This window comes from Mustela putorius, unplaced genomic scaffold (genome assembly GCF_011764305.1).
Source record: "Mustela putorius furo isolate JIRA1106 unplaced genomic scaffold, ASM1176430v1.1 tig00000145_pilon_pilon_pilon, whole genome shotgun sequence".
Lineage (NCBI taxonomy): Eukaryota > Metazoa > Chordata > Mammalia > Carnivora > Mustelidae > Mustela > Mustela putorius.
In genome coordinates, this window is record NW_025421294.1 from 37,100,354 (window position 1) to 37,107,892 (window position 7,539).

A 7,539-nucleotide genomic window follows, 5' to 3' on the forward strand; every position below is an offset into this window, starting at 1 on the left:
TCAACCTTTTGGCTCAGGTGTGTATGGAAAAAATGGAATTGTTGGATCATACGGTCATCCTATTTTTCATTTTTGAGGAACTGCTATATTGTTTTCCACAACAGCTGCACCATTTTTCATTCTTACCGGCAGTGCACAAGGGTTCCAATTTCTCCACGGGCCCATCAACACTTATTATTTTTTTGTTTTTGGGGGGTTTCTTGGTGTTTTAATAATAGCCAGCCTAGGGCCCCTGGGTGGCTCAGTGGGTTAAGCCTCTGCCTTCAGCTCAGGTCATGATCTCAGGGTCCTGGGATCCCGTCCCTCATCGGGCTCTCTGATCAGCAGGGAGCCTGCTTCCCTCTCTCTCTCTGCCTGCCTCTCTGTCTACTTGTGATCTCTCTCTGTCAAATAAATAAATAAAATCTTTAAAAAAATTTAAAAAATTACTTTAATAATAGTCAGCCTAATGTGTATGTGAGGGGGTTTCAGGATTTTTTTTATGTTTTTAAATATTTTTAAGGTTTAAAAAATGTTTAAAGTTTGTAGTTCCTAGTAGGAAAACATTATCTGAATGAATACCCTAAGGCAAACTATTATAGAATGTTTCAGTTGCATGGGGAGCAGGGGGTAGGGATTCTCTTCACAGTACCCCAGCTTTCTTCATGAGAAGATCGGAGGTACACTGGTTTGTATTACTGCGACATCTATTAGGTGATCGAAGTTGCTTTTCCTTCAGCAAGGGCTTTATTTGTCAGAAGGGCATTATGCTTGACCTCCAAATTTGGCTGACAATTTACTGATGAGATTCATAACCTTTGGGTTCTCTGATATTTTGACATATTCACTGGGTTCTGGGCCACATCCTGGAAGGCCACCATAACTTCTGGATCCTGCATGGCTGCAAGAACTTCCTGATCACTAAGAATTTCATTGAGCCCAGGCATTTCTGCTATCCCAAGCATCCCCCCTGCCATTCCAGGCATTCCTCCAGGAAAATTACCAGGCATTCCCCCAGGAAAGCCACCTGGGAAAGAGCCATTCTGAGCTCCTGATTGTCATCTGGCTTCTTCCTCCCTCTGGGCTCTCTCATGTTCTCCCGAGGCTTCTTAACCCTTTCTATTCTTTCTTTGATCTCTCGCTCTTCACGTTTTCAATCATATTTTCTCCAATGTTCAGCAATTTTCTGGGCCCTCAGTTGAACTTCTTTCAGCATTGCACTAGCATCTTCATCATAATCCAGTTTACAAGCAAGGGCAAGATCATGTGCTGCTTCTTCCCAATGGCCCAGAAGTCTATGTGCTTTTCCCGTGCCACTTATAAGGCTGAGCTGAATCAGGATTTAATTCAATAGCTCTGTCACAGTCTCGAATGGCAGCATTTGGCTTCTGTAATTTGATGAAGACACTGGCTCTCTTGGCATACAGAATGGCCAAGTGAGGATTTAGTTTGATGGCATCTGTGAATAAGTCAATGGCTTTCTGTAGTTCACCATCATTTAGGGCATCAATGGCAGCCACTTTTTTATCATTTGCCTGATCCATCATTTCCTCGGTTATCTTTACATCTTCATCTCCCATTTCTTGAGGGGCATCAGTATCTGGTTCAATCACACCTTCATTGTCAATTTCTAGATCACTCTCTTCACTTGATGGTTCATCTGTCTTTATGTTTTCGTCCGCCTTCTTACTATCTGGTTTTTCTTCTGATTTAGTTTTATGAGTGGCAGGTGGTATTTTACCTCCCATGCTCCCACCCACTCCCGCAGGAAATGCATTTCCTCGGTGTGCAGAATGCTCGGATCCTGCTTACACGTTTTCACGAAAGTCCGAAGCTCGCTCACTTTGCGGGGGTCCATGGTCCAGAGGCAGTGGCAGGCAGCAGGCGCGGCTGAGGTTGCAACCCAATTCCAGGTACGGGTACTAGCTCAGCGTGATCGTGTGGAAGGGGTGGTTTCAGGATTTTTAATAAACAAAACTGTTATGACTATTTTAATATATACACCCTGATGCCCATGTGTAAGAGTTTTTCTATTAACATAATTAAGAATGGAATTTCTGGGTTATGAGATCTGTGTGTTATTTTTCAGTGTTTTTTTTTTTTCAGTCCCAACACACACCGCTGTTCTGTGAAGGGGGCGTATATGTAAAATGACTTTGAAAGGAGCTGTAAGACCCAAGGAAAAAACCGACAAGTCCGGCTTGATGAGAGATGGTTTATTAAGGGTACTTACAGACAGAAGCATGCCTTGGGCATGCCTTGAGCAGCCACAGGATGAATAGATCTCCTTGACCCCACCTTGTGTAAGACGTGCTTTTACACGTGCTGGCGGTAGGATCTCCAGAGCTGATCAAGGATGCTATGCCCCAAGGGTGTGATTAGACAAAAAGAAAGAATGTGGGGGAGGGGGGCTGTGCTCAAGAAGACTTTGGGTCACAGAGCGTCATCATGGCAGATTTGTCCAAGATGGCATCAGCATGATTTACACACCTGTCATCAAGAGTAAGTGATCCTTCTAGCTGCTCAGTATCCTAACACTATTGGCACAGCCATGATTCTTACTGATTTGGTGGGTGTGAAATGACAATGTGGTTTTATTTTGCATCTTTATGAGTAATAACGGGATTAAGCATCTTGTCATAGGTTTCTTGGTCATATTTATTTCCTCTTATGTAGACTATCTGTTTAAGTCTTTTGCTCATTTTCCTATTAGATTGTCTCAGTTTTATGAATGTGTACAACTTTATTTTGGATACTAATCATTTATTGATGATGCATTCCAAATGTCTTGTCCAAATTTATCATTTGTCATTTCATCTCTTTTGGTGTCTTCTGATGAGCAGAAATAATTATAACCTAATTAGATGTATTGATCTTTTCCTTTGTGATTTCACTTTCTGTATTTTGCTTAAGAAGTCTGTCTCTCCCTGAGATCGTAAAGATACTCATTATTTTAGTCTAAGAGCTTTTTTTCTCCCACCTTTACTGAGATATAATTGATAATGTTGGGTGAGTTTAAGGTGTATGATATAGTGATTTGACACACATACATACTGTGAAATGATTATCACAAAAAGGTTACTCAGTGTATCCATCAGCTCACAGTTACCGTGTGTGTGTGTGTGTGTGTGTGTGTGTGGCAAGGACATTCAAGATCTACTTGGTTAATCAATGTCAAGTACACAGTGCAATCCTGTAAACAGAGTCACCATGCTGCACATTAGATCTTCAGAACTAATTCATCTCATTAATGAAGTTCGTACCTTTTAAAAAGATTTATTTATTTATTTTGGAGAGAGAGAGCATGACAGCGTGTTGCATGGAGGAGGGGGCAGAGGGAGAAGGAAAAAGAGAGAGAATCTCTAGCAGACTTCCCACTGAGCCCAGTGTGGGGCTTAATTTCATGACCCTGAGATCACGACCTGAACTGAAATCAAGCCGGACACTTTATCAACTGAGCCACCTAGGAGCCCCTGAAGTTTGTAACTTTTGATCAATATCTCCCCATTTCCTCCACTCCCAGCCATTGATAACCATAATCTACACTTTGTTTCTATGAGTTCAACTTTTTTAGATTCTACATACAAATGAGATAACCCAGTATTCTTTCTCTGTCTGGCTTCCTTTACCTAGCACAATCCCTTCAAATCCATCCGTGTTGTCACAAATGGCAGGATTTTCTTCTTTTTTATGGCCTATAATTCTTATAAGAGCTTTAAGGTTTTTCTTTCACATTTAAGCCCTTGACCCACCTGGAATTGATATTTTGCATGCTAGGGGGTATTGTTTTCTCCACTTGGGGAGCCAGTTTTCCCAGTCTTGTTTATGGAATAACTGGTTCCTTACCGCATTGGTCTTTAAGGGATCCTCCATCAGAAATCAGGTTTTCTAATACACAAGGATCCTTCTATTAGGACTTTTTATTCTATTTCATTAATATATGTGTCAATCCCTGTCCCAGTTTCAGACTGTTGAAAATGTGTTTGCTTTATCGTATATTTTGATATATAGTAAGCTAATTCCCTGTCCAGAATTCTGCTTTGGGAGTGTCTTTACCTTCCTTGGCCCTTTGCTCTTCCATACAAACTGAAGATTCAGCTTGCCAGGTTATAAGAAAAACTGAGTTGGGCTTTTGATTAAAATAGTGTTAGGACACTTTAAGGAGACTCGCCTTCCTATCTGTGAACATGGTATACCTCTTCATGTATTTAGATTTTCTCCAGTGTTATTTAATAAAAGGTTGTAATTTCCCTGAAAGGGTCTTGACCACTTCTCTTAGGTACCTTAAATTTGGGGTTGCTTCTGTAAATTGCATCTTGAGTCCATGTACTTCTAAGGCCTACTTGTAGTCACACTATAGATCATGTGCTTTTTCTACTTATATCATATTATATTACCTTTTCAAAGGCGTACTGAATACCAGTAGGGAGGAGTGACTATCTCGCTATTCCTGGACACCTCAGACTTCTGGTTTTCATGTTGCTCGAGTCTCATAAGGTGTTTAGTTTTCTCTAAGAACTTGGAGTTCGGGGTCTGCCTACCTTGAATCACAGTCCGTGCCCTCCCTGACCCTCGCCCATATCCGTCACCTCACTGCACCTGTGTTCTTCATCTCTAAACTGGAAATGATGGTGATGCCTCCTTTATGGGCTGACTGTGATGATTTATTGTGATAATAGAGTACATCGCCTCACGTGGAGCCTGGCACATAGTAAGAGCTCCTTAGCTTTTATTACTTATTTTTATCTCCACACAAACTTTTTGCTTCACTTCTGACTTGCTGGGTATTGATTTTTTCTAGCTGAAATCAGGGTTTGAAAAATTGGACAACAAAAATCGAGATTTCTGTCTTTGTTTCACCTTCTTTTTCTCTCACGTTATTCCTCCTCCTGCCACTCTGCTGCCCCCCCCCACCCCATCCCCTGGTTAAATCCAGATGATCAGTTTGGACAGTTTGTCCCCTCGAGGGGGACAGACAACAGAGTGGCGAATGAGGACACCTGCTCCTTTCAGGATGCCCACTCCAGGCCAGCTCTTGAATCTGTCCTCACTTCCCCAGCCACTGCCGGAGGTCGGGTCTCACGGCCATTAACTGGTCTCCCTGCCTCTTGCCTCTTCCCATCTTGCCGTCTAAGCAAGATTTCCCACATCTCAACTCTACCATCTGGTAGTGCCACCCCTGTTTAGAACCTTCCATGGCTCCCCACCATCCTCAGCATGAAGCCCGCAGCACTCATTCTTCTGCTCCTCAAGGCCGTTCACGATCCGGCCTCCGCCTAATTGCTATCACTGACCAAAGTCCTCTTCAGTGTCGTACACATGTTAGCGATCTGTGATACAAAACCGCTGGGTAAGAATCATTCTTCCATTTAAAAAAAAAAAAAAAAGATTTTATTTATTAATTTGGGAGAGAGAGATCATAAGAGTGCACAAGCCAGAGAAAAGAGGAAACGGAGAGGGAGAAAAGCAGACTCCCCACTGAGCAGGGAGCCCCATGTGGGGCTTGATTCAGGACCTGGGAATCATGACCTGAGCCGAAGGCAGACGCTTAACCTTCTGAGCCACCCAGGCGCCCCTCCTTCTTCCATTTTATAAATGAAGACCCAAGTGCTCGTATTAGTGAAATGACTCCTCAGAGCCTCACAATTAGGAAGCACAGACCCAGGATTTCAATCCCAGTCTCTGGCTTTCCCAGCCAGCTTTATGTCCACCTACCTTGGCTGTCTGATCAAAAAATGAAATCTCAGCTTAATCCAGTTTAACATGTAAATGACCTTGGGAGCACACCAGTTTGAGCTCATTCATTCGCATTGCTTCTGCAGAAGTGACTAAGAGGGTCTGAAATGGGCCAGGGAAAGGCTAAATGTCAAAATAGTAGCTTGAGGTACATAAAAGAGAAAGTGTGCCCTCTCACCCTTTTCATGTGAGGCTGAGCTCCCGGTGGGAGGGGTAAGCTAAGCCTGGGGAAGGGAGTAGTGATGTGGCTAGTGGGAGGGACAGGGCAGGGAGGGTAATGAGGTAAAGGCTGAGGATGACGTAAGAGGTGATAAAGGAAGTGATTATGACCAGGAAATAAGTGTGCTGAAACCACCCTAGAAGAATCACCAAAATATTCCTGGCATCGATCGACATTTAAAAAATAGTAACAATTATATTTAAAATTTTTGTGCCACTCATTTGCCTGGCCACTCAATCATTCCAATAATACTGAAAAATGGTAATGACTATTCCCATTTGACAAAGAAAGAAATTGAAGCTGAGAAAGCTAAGTGGGTTTGCTCAAGGCCCTCAGCTAGGAAGTGACAAAACCCAAAATGCGCTGCAGATCTGCCCAGTGCCCCAGCCTTGTCCCCTCCCGGCGCCCCTCCACCCATGTGCCGTTCTGCAGTCATCTTGTTCCTCCAAATGGGGCTGAGTCATTTGGGGGCCACGTAAAGATCACAAATGTGCTGCTAGATGTCATATGTTCCAACAATAAGGAAGAATTGAAGAGAAAGACATTGGTAATCCTGCTGTCGGGTGGATGCAGTATCAACACATCCTCACATTTTGGGGAGCACCCAGGACCTTTGTATTTCCTGTTTAATAGTCCCTAGTCCATTTCCAGAGCCTGCGTAGGCCTCTTTCCAGGTCCTCCATAACAAAGGTAGACCAGAGATCTGCTTTTGGCTGTGAGGGAGGGGCTGGCCCCTCCCGGATGCCCAGAGGCTGGATCCAGGACAGGAAGAGAAGGGGGGGATGTAGGCAGTAGTCATAGGCCTCCTTTCGCTCTCTTTCTCTGGGTCCCTGCAATGTTAGAGATAGGTCTGGTGGGGATATCATTATTTATTTATTTATTTATTTTATTTTTGTAAAGATTTATGTATTTATTTGAGAGAGAGAGAGAGAGAGAGGGAGTGGGAGGCGGGGTAGGGGGAGTGAGAGTATCAAGCAGGCTCCCCCGCTGAGCACAGAGCCCAACGCGGGGCTTGATCCCCCAGCCCTGAGACAACAACCTGAGCTGAAACCAAGAGTTGGGTGCTCAACCGACCGAGCAACCCCGGCGTCCCTCATTATTTTTTTAATATAAAATTAATGTATATGCAAACAAGAAGCTAATTGTTCCAAAGAATGTATGTGGGCATGCCAAAGCCTTGAGGTCCCTCCAGAAGAAACCACTGGAAGGAGTTTCTCATGAGTACAGGCAAGACCCAGGACACCGAAGGATAGCAGTGCCCCAGCTGCTTGTTTGCTCCATGTTCAGTGCCCTTCACTTTAGTCTTGCCAAGTGGGAGATGGCGGGAAGAGCAAGGCTAAAGCAGAGGAAGCCTGGATGCTCGGGAGAGCCGGGAGGAGCGTACACAGGTGGAGCCGGCAGTGGAGATCTGGGAAGACGTGAAGACGGACTTTGGGAAGAGAACAGGGATATTTCAGTGGAGTTTTCAGAAGCCTCCAGAGCTTCTGGATGACTTCTGGCCATCTAGACCAGGTCCTCTTTCATCCCACTGCTGGGAGATATGACCTCTGGGCTCCCCAGCCCCCTGGGGCTATCTTCTCTCTGACCCCTGTCTGGCCCCTCTC

General features: G+C 44.2%; 1 pseudogene; it reads right to left on the reverse strand.

Annotated features, from left to right (window-relative positions):
- Positions 1 to 703: 703 nt before the first annotated feature.
- Positions 704 to 1,837, reverse strand: LOC101693324 (annotated as a pseudogene).
- Between the last annotated feature and the right edge of the window lie 5,702 nt (positions 1,838 to 7,539).